Source organism: Schistocerca serialis, chromosome 9 (assembly GCF_023864345.2).
Source record: "Schistocerca serialis cubense isolate TAMUIC-IGC-003099 chromosome 9, iqSchSeri2.2, whole genome shotgun sequence".
Classification (NCBI taxonomy): Eukaryota; Metazoa; Arthropoda; class Insecta; order Orthoptera; family Acrididae; genus Schistocerca; species Schistocerca serialis.
This window is the reverse complement of record NC_064646.1, coordinates 67,447,071-67,459,949: the sequence shown is the minus strand read 5'-3', so window position 1 is coordinate 67,459,949 and position 12,879 is coordinate 67,447,071. Positions and strand designations below refer to the sequence as shown.

At 43.0% G+C, this 12,879-nt stretch overlaps 1 protein-coding gene and 1 non-coding gene across 2 annotated transcripts in view; both read left to right on the top strand.

Annotated features, from left to right (window-relative positions):
• LOC126419216 (calcium uniporter protein, mitochondrial) overlaps positions 1–12,879 on the top strand; it is a gene marked incomplete in the record, with an annotated part of 2,318,083 nt that overhangs the window by 727,609 nt on the left and 1,577,595 nt on the right.
• Trnat-ugu (transfer RNA threonine (anticodon UGU)) lies at positions 5,845–5,918 on the top strand. Its single transcript has one exon. It is a non-coding gene; the product is annotated as a tRNA-Thr (tRNA).

Below are 12,879 nucleotides of genomic sequence, written 5' to 3'. Positions count from 1 at the left end.
GTCAGGGATAGTTTATGAGTAATCGCAATTTTATATCTCTTTTCAGTTTCTGATATAGTGCAGCAACGGTGAGGTGAAATTCGACAAACAAATGCACATCTTTATGATGTTATAAGTTCATCACATTAATGGAGGGTGGGATCTAACATATAACACAGTAACCTTTGAATACACTTTGAAGCATTTATTTGACATGAGAAATTACAGAAAATTGACAAACAATGAGCCACTGCCTTGTAATGCACATCACTTTTTTCTCTTGTATTGTGAATCTTTCTTCTCTCGAATGATATTCCAGCGATAATCTGCTAACATAGAAGGTACCCACTTCCCTTCATAGCGCCGTTCTGTGGTGGAAATGTCTTTATGGAATCTTTCCCCATGTTCATCCGATACGTCACAACAACTCTCTGTGAAGCAGTCCAGATGAGAGTCCATCATATGTACCCTCAAAGACATATTGCACCCCAAATCCTGATATGCTTTGATCATATCCTTCACCATTGTTTTGTGGTTAGTAGCTCCTCTTCTTCCGAGGAAGTTTTCCGACACCATCTTGAAACAGTTCCATGCGGTTTTTTCTTTATGAGTTAAACATGCTTCAAAATTTGCATCTTTCTGCAGCTCCCTGATTTGTGGGCCTACAAATACACCTTCCTTTATTTTTGCAGCTGAAAGACGGGGGAATTTGGTAGCTAGGTATGCAAACCCACAGCCTGTTGGATCCATGGCCTTCACGAATTGTTTCATAAGGCCAAGTTTGATGTGAAGCGGTGGAAGTAGTATATATTCAGGAGCTACCAGACTTCCACGTTGTACATTCTTTTCGCCAACTTTCCATCTTCGCCTAGGCCATTTCTTTTTCACGTAGTGAGAATTTCGGTCTCGACTATCCCACTCGCAAAGAAAACGGGCATATTTTGTGTAGCCTTGTTGCATTCCCAGTGTCATAGCAATTACCTTCAAATCTGCACATATTTTCCATTTGTGTTCATTGTATTTTAATGAATTTAGCATCCTTTGTACGAATTCGTAATTCTCTTTTGTCAAACTAGCGTAAGCTACTGGAACAGAGGGTATTTTATTTCCGTTATGGATCAAAACACCCTTCAGACTTGTTTTCGATGCATCTATGAAAAGTCCCCACTCCTGTGAAATATAACTGAAGTTCAGCACTTTCATCAGGCCAGCAACGTCATTGCAAAATGTCAGTGCTTCGTCAGTTGAAAAATAAGAAATAAAGGCATGTTCTCTGTGCCTGAACACACTGATTTTAGTACTTTGGTGCAGTAGATTATACTCTTGTAATTTTGAACCAAGAAGTCCTAGATCACGCACTAAATCATTTAAATCTGCCTGTGTTAACAAATGTGGCGATGACTCACTTGTGCAGTGATATAAAGAATCATCATCTGTGATTTCTTCAGTACTACTTACTCCACTGTCACTCGGAATTTGACCTCGAGCCCTTGAAGGTACTGGAAGGCTGTCGGAATGCTGCACTGATATTCTCGGTGAAGGCAGATCTGGGTAAACAATGTGCCTCTTTGACTTTTTGTTTGTAAAACCCTGAATTTTTGTTAGACAGAAATAACAATCGGTAACATGATCCTTAGGCTCCCTCCACACCATGGGAACAGCAAACAACGCCACATTCTCTTTACCTTTCCACCACTGAATTAGTTTGCAGTAACATGCAGCACAACAGAAATGTGGTGCCCATTCTTTATCTTGGTCTCCTACCTCTACTCCAAAGTAATGTTTGTATGCTTTCTTTATGACTGAAGAAATTTGCTTCCTATTTCTGGCAAAAGTGAACTTCCCACAGATGTAGCAGAAGTTGTCCGACTTATATCGACATCCGCGACGACGTGGCATTTCTGCAAATTTAAAAATACCACTTTGGTAATACACCTGTATTAAATTAATAGCAAGGAACTAGAGGAACGCTGATGTGTAAAAACAAGCAGTCGTTTTACCTTTAGCACCAGGCTCAATCAGTTTACACACAGGAAGTAAAAATTTCAACCGTACCCGGAAATATGACAGACAGTTACTTGTCAGCCAAAACACCCACTCGTTAAGACTGACAAAAATTGCGGCTAACACCACTGTTGTAATCTCGATGCACCTGCCCCTGGGAGGCGCGAAGTTTTACTGCCGAGGCAGCGACCGCGTTCGAGTTAATGAGATGTTTCAGGTGGTCTTACTGACATAGGTGTGGCGGGGGATAGCCTAATGATGTCTGATTCTTCCCACCTGCTGTTGCACAAGAAATTATCACGTTCTATCACTACTGGATGCGGCAACATATCCGTATTTCTCTATAACGTCTCTGTGTTTGCCATGAATTGTGAATATACATATATATATATACATATTACATAAAAAGTATTCCTGACAACGATATTTTGTTTACATATTTGAGTTTCCCACGGTAAAATGGTCTAGAAGCACATACTTTAATATCAGAAATAGAACCCATGTCGAACAGTGTTATCTGACCAATGTACCACGCCAATAGTTAGACTAGGGGCGAATAGGAATCCTTGACTTCATCAAGGCATAGGGAGAGTTTGATTGGCGAAGGTCAATCCAGATAGAATGAGAGTTATCTTATTTGTCAGCAGTGAGCGGCACAGACAGAAGTCATCGCAGCTTTCGGTATTGTGCGCTACATCTATTGCGAGCCCCATATTTCCTCCACAACAGTACACTTCACTGCATTTCACACACGACTGCCTCGACCGTACGTAGCAACATTCTAAAGGATAATTATTCAAGTTGAGTAGGCGTGCCTCTCAGCCATTCTGCTAAGTCAACAACCATCTTAAACTTTATATAGAAATTTCATTAGCGAATCCTATCCTTGAGCGGCAACTTCACATTGCGAAAAGAACCAGGATATAACTTGTTCAATTCATAAATAAAAGTGCCATTGTGATTTCTCAGAATTTTTGCAAAATAAATAATAACTTTCGTTAGTTTCATGTTGTTCTTACACTAACTAGCACTACTCCAGTACCCAAGTGTCCCACTAGTTACGTAAGAAATTTTGTGAATTTTTGTGTCATTTCCTTACAGCGGACGACTCCAGAAGATATTTATTGCTGAAAGTTTTTCAGGCATTTCTCTTTAGAACGTTAGGAGCGTCTGTCTGACTTCTGTAGTAGTGTGGGGGTGGAAACTGCATCTTGCAGGAGCCACAGGGTAAATGGTACATGTAAGATTAATCCGTTGCGCAGAATAACAGATCAACCCCACACCTCAGAGCGTATACAGAAGGGATAACGTGGGACGGGGTTCAAGCACCATGCGCAGACAGCTCAGGGGGTCTGAGATGGAGTAATGCCCACCCACACTGCCTATCGCTGCGCTCCAGAAAGTCACTCGCGATGAGAACAGGTATAGGAAACAACTACCCCCATTATTAGAATGTGAACGTATGGTATACAGAGTTACAGGGATCCAGATTTGTTTAGTCAGACTTCAAACGAGACCAATTCTGGTAGCAGAACCCAGATAACTGCGTAAGGATGCAGTTGTTGGTCTCCATTGTTCCATCACAAGTAGTACCCCCTGGTAACGGCAGCAGCCTGTTTACTTTGGTGCCGCGGACGGCTTTTGTGTGTTAGGGGATCAAGGCGGACTATACACGGGGGTCCGTCCGTGCATGCATAACCTATCAATATGCTAACGACAACGTAATCTGTCCGGCGACGGATAACGCTGCTGACAGCTGACCGTCACTGTTATCTCCCCTTCACAGTCAATCAACAGCTCTGATGCAGGCGTGTTCATTTATAAACTAAACTAACTTAATGATTTCGTGCAGCATAAAGAACATAATGTGGCACTAAGTATACAATGTTAGCATCCAATTACACGAACGCTACGAACAAAAATTCACGCCCTTTGACGTGACAGCACGATTCCTTGACTACTAACAACATAAAAAGTCCGTAACAAAATTTTATCGTCCACATGTACAGGGTGTATGTGAATTTCTTTACACGTGTTGAGAACTTACAGTACGGACCGCCATTGTCAAGTTTAATATAGGAACTCATCTCCGGAAGCGTACTGTTTTCACGCTACACACGAAATACCCCATCACACGTTCAAATCTCCCGTACTTTCGGCGCAACTGACTAGCGTATTAAGCACGTCCTTCAACGATCCTGTGCCCACTACACATTTTTTACATGTCATATAGTTGACTTTGTGACCTGCTCAGAGAGGTTTGTACCTGCTGCTGTGCCTGTGGTCTTTGTTCACACTGAGCCCAGTGTGTGTCGGTGTCGTTACAACTGTGGCTATGGAAAGCAAGTCACGGATTATTTTCACATAATCACTGTATTTATTCAAAATAGTCTTCCCTGAGCCAAAACAAAACTGAAATTATGTTAGAAGTGTTTTGAAACAGTGACTGTAGTCCTTTTTGTAGTGTTTCGTTTAGTACTGCTGTACACTTTTCTTGGGTGTCCTTAATTGCGTCATAAGGGTGTCCCGTCACTGCCAACATCAATATGGTGAACAACCAGTATCCCTCTGGGGCCAAATCCGGCGAGTGGTCCAGGACTGTGATCCATTTGCTGGCCAAAAACTCCTGCACAATGTTAGCTTTTTGGGCTGGGGTGTCATCATGGAGAAGCAACCAGGAACTTATCTATCGGTATTCGGGTCGAATTCGACGAATTCTCGCCCGCAAATGCTAGAGGACCAAAAACACTTCATGTTGCCTCACTGCTCCACGGCCATTTTCCGACGAGTGTCAGACACGTACAGGTACATTCGCAGCCAGGATGACAGGTGCAGCAATCATAGCGCTTGGATTTTCTACCTGGCTGTTTTTGAAACTTCGAGGACTTTTAACGCTGCATGTCGCCACGATATAGTACTGCAGTTTGGAGTTTCAGGCAAGCAGTCATAACGGAAACGGGATACACTGTGTACTAATGTACAGTATTAATCTTTCGCTATAGTACAGAATGGATGCTGCACAAAGAAGAGAGTTTGCAGGTAGCTTTGAACTACAGAATTTCTCTAAGAAACCAACAAGAAAACATGGACAACAGAACCTGGATCTCTACAAAAGAACAGAAAATACAGTCCTGATCTGATAACAATGTCATTCAATGAATATAGTTCTACGATACTGGGAAAAAAGAACAAAAAACAGGCACACTGTTTGTCACCGTCAATTACTCTCCTACGTCGGAATCGATTCTGCTGCAGGGCGGCAGGCGGCAGTCCTATATAGGCCGCCCGGCGTATGGATACCAGGAAATGGATGGCGTAACGTGGCTTTGCGGATGCGGCCCGCCTGTGTCCACTGATCGTGGCGTCCTCTACACTGCGGCGATGGCTCAGTGAAGTCAAACAGTGTCGGCTGCAGGCGTCTGGCGCGACGGCAACCCGCAGGGCACTACTGTGTGGCGGGTATGCAGGAATAGCAGGCACCCGATGTATATGACATTCCCCTTTCCTTAGGAGGAACATACCGAATATGTATGCTAAGATGGTATCTGTTCTTTCGGACATGTCCGAAAGAACAGATACCATCTTAGTATATATATATATATATATATATATATATATATATATATATATATATGTATATATATATATATATATAGTTAAGGCTCACTGGCCACTTGACCATCTTCTTCTTCTTCTGTGCACAAACAGTGCCCGAACTCTTACGGGAATCGGCAACGCGCCGCGAGTAATGAGTGTAATGGGCGGGGCGCTACGAATGTAGTGCGGTGCAATACCTTGAGAATGTGGGTTTCACGGGATTCGTGCCAGAGATATGTCCCTGCAGTCTCACTATCCTCTGTGTCCTCGGTGGCTCAGATGGATAGAGTGTCTGCCATGTAAGCAGGAGATCCCGGGTTCGAGTCCCGGTCGGGGCACACATTTTCATCTGTGCCCGTTGACGTATGTCAACGCCTGTAAGCAGCTAAGGGTTTTCATTTCATTGTAAGTATATAGCGAAGCCATGTCGAGGCTTAGACGGTGGCCGAGGTGGAGGTGAGAGCCAAGGTTCAAATGGCTCTGAGCACTATGGGACTTAACATCTATGGTCATCAGTCCCCTAGGACTTAGAACTACTTAAACCGAACTAACCTAAGGACATCACACAACACCCAGTCATCACATGGCAGAGAGCCAAGGACATAGCACTGTGCATACATTTCATTTTTCACAAGCGGTCCGAGATCATGTGGACCAATGAATCTGCAGTTTCCTCCCACACCCCATCCGCCCTTTTCCTCTCCTCCTGCCCCCCCCCCCATCCCCCTCCTCTCTGACCTCTAGTCCCTCGGCAGGTCCCTACCAGCGGTTTTTATTCTTTGTGTTCCGTCGTTTCCAGTGGTCTTGTTTTTTTGTGTCGCTTTGTGTGATTTTTATACTGTGGCCGTCCTTTAACTTGTTTGACTCCTGTGATTTTAAGTGTGCCAGCTGTGTTCTTTTAACTTTATGTCGACTTTTTAACTGTCCCACCTGTGAATGTCCCCGTATTAGGGTATATCTTAACTCCCGTCACCTCCATTTGCTGCGTTTTTTATCTCCCCCTTTTATCACCCCCCCTTTTTTTATAAGTGTTCCCCTTTCATGTATGTTGTCAAAGCTTTTGGCTGAAGAGCGGTGGACTGTGCCGCTGCCAACCCTCACCTGCCCCATGGGGCAGGGGAATGAACTTCTAATAAAGGAAAAAAAAAACGGTCCTGGCAGTCAGTAGTTTTCCTCCTTGCGACGACGGTGGCGCTAGCCATCGACAGCTCGATAGTTTTGTTGGAATTGACACAGCTTGAAAACAGAGATGATTTTATCCAGTCATCCCGTTATGAAAGACTCAAAGGACACAAGGAACCCAAAGCAATTAGGACTAACCGGCATACTGAAAGTATACAAAGAGGGACAGTACAAATGGTCACAAGTTTGTTCAACACTTGGGAGAGTTTCAAAGAGATGCCAAAGAAACTGAACTGGCAGACACTTGAAGAAAAAAGGGAACTGTCCTATGAAAGACGACTTACAGAGTTATAAGAAACTATATAATGTTAGTATCTAGGAATAAAGCACAGCCTCCTGCTTATCGCATACATAGGGACTGCAAAGGCTGTGCTCTACCAACACACCGTTTTAATCTGCATGGAAGTTTCCACTTTACTCATACCTCCAGTGTGATCCTTGAGCCCTTAATGGCGCACAGACAGCTGATTCATGGCGGTATCGTTGACAAAGGAAGCCTCATTTCTTTGTCGATGGATCTGAGACTCTCTCTCTCTTTCATGATCTGCTTTCACTCCACATCGAGAGACGTGTAGTTGAAAATGGTAGTAACACATTAACCGCTAACTTTGAGATAGCTGGGTATTCACTGATTATTGAAAACCAATATATATCCAAAGACACTTCAAAAAATTTTGACATGAATGTTCTGTCCGCTTTCAAATCTGCCAATCCCTCTTGTAAGCTTTACCGTAAATTATTCGGAAGATGCTTCGAATACAGGAATGGACCATGGATCTAGTCAAACTCTTCAATACTCTGTTTTTTAATCACTTTATAGGCAACTGTGTATGAAAGTTGGATATCAGATAAACAATTTCGGGCGAAGTAACTAAGTAACTGAAATATTTTTAATGCGAACGAGAAGAAAAACGTGACCTGAGGCTCAGTGGGATGAGTGGGTGGTCGACTGAGAGAGACTGAGAAAGGCCCATGAACTTTGGGACCAGTTCTGTGTTACGTTTTTAATGACTTAATTTTTGAGGTGATCAGGATAAATAGGACAGTCTGCGTACAGAGGATTACAATGTCTGCAGTGCAGTGCAGTACAGTACATCGCTTGGTTAACATCTGCCTTGGGCACAAGGTACAGCCGTGCTATTCGACTCGCAGGGCTAATCTGCTTGAAGTAATAAATGTTACAACTGTGCGCTGGTTCCTGACACAGCCAAGGCCGTTTTGCATTCAGTGCCTGCTAGTATCTCTGTGTCGCCATATGTGGTTGTGGTAAGTGTGTTTCCTGTTACATTATTGACAGGAGAGAACAACAAGACTCAACAGATTAGTTAAAGAATACAGCCTAACAAATTAATGTGTAGCATACGCAATAACGTGAAATCTTAAACTCTTCATGTTGCTTGTGTAAGAGCATAGTGAGCATAGTTTGTACAGTGTGTGTATCGACAAATATTGCTGGCCTTTTTCACAAAGTTCCGATTTGCCACGTCTTTAGAAAAGTCTGCACTTGGGACCATTTCGCCCCGTAGAAGTGGGGCTATTTACGTACAGTAAATTTATTGTTTTCATTCATGTTTTACTGCGAAACTCAGGAGACAGTGTTTTCTTGACATCTCATGCAAAAGGAAAAAGCCAGGTGCTTCATGATTTGAGGATGGTATCAAACAAGCAGTAACAAATGGTATACGCAGCTCCTCTGGATAAAGTGCCAGCAATATGCTACATGGTCTCACGAAGTGTGTGTTGGTGCAAAAAGAATGAAAAATATTTGCTTGTGATAAATGGTTGCAATTTTGACACTGAAATGCACCGGGCGGAACAGCCTCTTGACTGAGTGGAACAGCCCAAACGTTCTTGTATATTGCGATTTGTGTCTTATTCAGTTGTTTGTCTCACACATAATTCGTGCAAAAGAATATCGGTCTTTTGTATAAATGGAATGGATTCGCAATTGCCACACCATAATTGTATTACATCAACAGATTTAAAAAAAGTTCATTTCATATTACACTGAAGAGTCAAAAATACTAGTGTACCCGCCTAATACCGTGTAGGGCCCCCGCGAACACCCAAAAGTGCCGCAGCACGACGTGGCATGGGCTCCATCAATGTCTGAAGTAGTGCTCGAAGGAACTGACACCAGGAATCCTGCAGAGCTGTCCATAAATCTGTAAGAGAACGACGGGGTGGAGATCTCTTCTGAACAGCAAGTTGCAAGGCATCCCAGATATGCTCAATAATGTTCATGTCTGGGGTGTTTTGTGGCCAGCGGAAGTGTTTAAACTCAGAAGAGTGTTTCTGGAGCCACTGTGTAGCAATTCTGGACTTCTGGGTGTCGCATTGCCCTGCTGGATTTGCACAAGTCCGTCGGAATGGACGATGGACATCAACAGATGCAGGTGATCAGAAACGATGCTTCGGTACGTGTGACATGTTAGTCGTATCTAGACGTATCAGAGGTCCCATATCCCTCCAACTGTACACGCCCCACATCGTTACTGAGCCTCCACCGGCGTGAACAGTCCGCTGCTGACATGCAAGGTCCATGGATTCATGAGGTTGTCTCCATACCCGTACACGTCCATCCTCTCGAAACAATTTGAAACGAGACTCGTCCGACCAGGCAAGGTGTTTCCAGTCAACGGTCCAATGTCGGTGTTAATGTGCCCAAGCGAGACGCAAATCTTTGTGTCATGCAGTCATCAAAGGTACACGAGTGGGGCTTCGTATCAGAAAGCCCATATCGATGATGTTTCGTTGAATGGTTCGCTCGCTGACACTTGTTCATGGCCCAGCACAGAAATCTGCAGCAATTTGTGACGTTAAACGATCCTCTTCAGTCGTCGTTGATCCCGTTCTTGCAGGATCTCTTCGGGCCTCAACGATTTCGGAGATTCGGTGTTTAGCTGGATTCCTGATATAAACGGTACACTGGGTAAATGGTCTTACGGGAAAATCCCCACTTCATCGCTACTGTAACAACAACAACGCTGTACTATTGTACATATAATATTTTTTTCTGATTTTTCGATAAATTAGTGTAATCGATGTTCCGATTTCATTTTTTTTGTTTCATGCCATTATGTTAAAGAAACTGTAAACAATTTTCAATGTGAATATTAATGTTTATGTCAAATGTCAAGCAATATTGTAACAGAATTGAAAGGTAACAAATGTTGAAACTGTTGTAACATGTTTGAAATTGTAACTGTGCGTCTGGTCCATACGTAGGCAATGTATTAGGATATGTAGAATGCAAAACCTCGGGTGAATACCCTGTATGTAAGGGAGCGGTAAAAGGTGGATGGCAGGCGAGCGCGGGAAAATGCACACGGGCGCTGCACGGCATAACGGGCTCAGCAGTAGTAGTCGGAGTTGGGCATTGGTCTGAGCAACACGTTCTGGATCGAGGAGGCTCTCCTGGAAGACGTAGTTTCCTTGAGCCTCGGATATGCCGTTCCGACGCCTATACAGCATGGCAAAATTACATAGGCACCAAATGGAAAAGTATTCCGACGCTATGAAGAAGTAAAGTGCCGATACATCAAGAGCCATTGCTGTGGTTGTATGTGTGCTCCGTGCCTCGCTATCTCGCCGCCCGCCAACCGCCGCATCGATACGAACAGGTTGAAACTTTTAGTACTGTATTCGTGTGGACCAGTGTTACTTTTGTTCCATACTGTTCAATAACAACTTAAATTTTACCAGAACTGTCCTATCATTTAATTATCCTCACAACTAACCTAGACAGGGTCCTTTCCAAATATTGTGCAATCCGAGTGTCCCGAAATGAAAAATTAAAGATTCTGTTAATAGTAATTATCTGCAGACCTAGCTATGTTAGAATGATGTTTAAAGAACTTTTTTGTCAATGAACTAATAGACGAATAACAAAGGTCTGACAAAGTTGGAAGATAATTTTGAAATTGGTTTAGTAATGAAGTTCAATTATTTCGAGACAGATATAATGGTATTTAAATGAGCAGGAAATAAGATAAAAAGAGTAGTAACTCATATAGTGGAAATTTTGAGCACACAATGATTTCAGTAATTAAATTTTTTTTATACGGTGATCATAACAGTTTCAGGGTTTCCCCCCCCCCCCCTCTTTTGTTATTCATTTGAATTCTGAAGTGTTCTAAACTGATTTGACCAGCAAAGTTAAAGCCAATATAAAGACCAAAATTTATCAGTGTTTTACCTTTATCAAAATTGACATTGTGTGTGTGTGTGTGTGTGTGTGTGTGTGTGTGTGTGTGTGTGTGTTTCGAAAGTGCTATTTCTAGGGTAACCTATGCCCGATTTTAATCAGATAAATAGACAGTACGAAGTTTTATAGTAAACATTATAGTGTAATGTTATGTACAGGGTTATTACAAATGATTGAAGCGATTTCACAGCTCTACAATAACTTTATTATTTGAGATATTTTCACAATGCTTTGCACACACATACAAAAACTCAAAAAGTTTTTTTAGGCATTCACAAATGTTCGATATGTGCCCCTTTAGTGATTCGGCAGACATCAAGCCGATAATCAAGTTCCTCCCACACTCGGCGCAGCATGTCCCCATCAATGAGTTCGAAAGCATCGTTGATGCGAGCTCGCAGTTCTGGCACGTTTCTTGGTAGAGGAGGTTTAAACACTGAATCTTTCACATAACCCCACAGAATGAAATCGCATGGGGTTAAGTCGGGAGAGCGTGGAGGCCATGACATGAATTGCTGATCATGATCTCCACCACGACCGATCCATCGGTTTTCCAATCTCCTGTTTAAGAAATGCCGAACATCATGATGGAAGTGCGGTGGAGCACCATCCTGTTGAAAGATGAAGTCGGCGCTGTCGGTCTCCAGTTGTGGCATGAGCCAATTTTCCAGCATGTCCAGATACACGTGTCCTGTAACGTTTTTTTCGCAGAAGAAAAAAGGGCCGTAAACTTTAAACCGTGAGATTGCACAAAACACGTTAACTTTTGGTGAATTGCGAATTTGCTGCACGAAAGCGTGAGGATTCTCTACCGCCCAGATTCGCACATTGTGTCTGTTCACTTCACCATTAAGAAAAAATGTTGCTTCATCACTGAAAACAATTTTCGCACTGAACGCATCCTATTCCATGAGCTGTTGCAACCGCGCCAAAAATTCAAAGCGTTTGACTTTGTCATCGGGTGTCAGGCCTTGTAGCAATTGTAAACGGTAAGGCTTCTGCTTTAGCCTTTTCCGTAAGATTTTCCAAACCGTCGGCTGTGGTACGTTTAGCTCCCTGCTTGCTTTATTCGTCGACTTCCGCGGGCTACGCGTGAAACTTGCCCGCACGCGTTCAACCATTTCTTCGCTCACTGCAGGCCGACCCGTTGATTTCCCCTTACAGAGGCATCCAGAAGCTTTAAACTGCGCATACCATCGCCGAATGGAGTTAGCAGCTGGTGGATCTTTGTTGAACTTCGTCCTGAAGTGTCGTTGCACTGTTATGACTGACTGATGTGAGTGCATTTCAAGCACGACATACGCTTTCTCGGCTCCTGTCGCCATTTTGTCTCACTGCGCTCTCGAGCACTCTGGCGGCAGAAACATGAAGTGCGGCTTCAGCCGAACAAAACTTTATGAGTTTTTCTACGTATCTGTAGTGTGTCGTGACCATATGTCGATGAATGGAGGTACAGTGAATTTATGAAATCGCTTCAATCATTTGTAATAGCCCTGTATTTATGGTTTATCCATATTAGTACAGAAAGTGAAATTATCAGTTCAGTAGACTTTCTGGTTCCAAAATTTACCATATTATGCAGTGTTACTACGTGTTGTTTTGCACGAACGTACATCAACTTGTACAGGGAAGAAACTCAGTTAATGGCTAATTAGGCAATTGGTATCATCTTCTGTGTTGTTTCTTGTCTGTCCTGACGTGTAGTAGCATTTCGGACTTGCTTGACGTATCATTGTTATTACAGAGTGGACGTAAGTCTGATTTGCCTCCATTCAGGTACACGCGGTCAATATCTATACAAAAATGCTTTCTCACAAGGTGAAGCCCGTCAACTTACCATAGTACATGCTTTAAACAGTATCGTGTGTGCACAAAGCGCAGCGTTACACTACCTCGGAGATGCTGTGTCC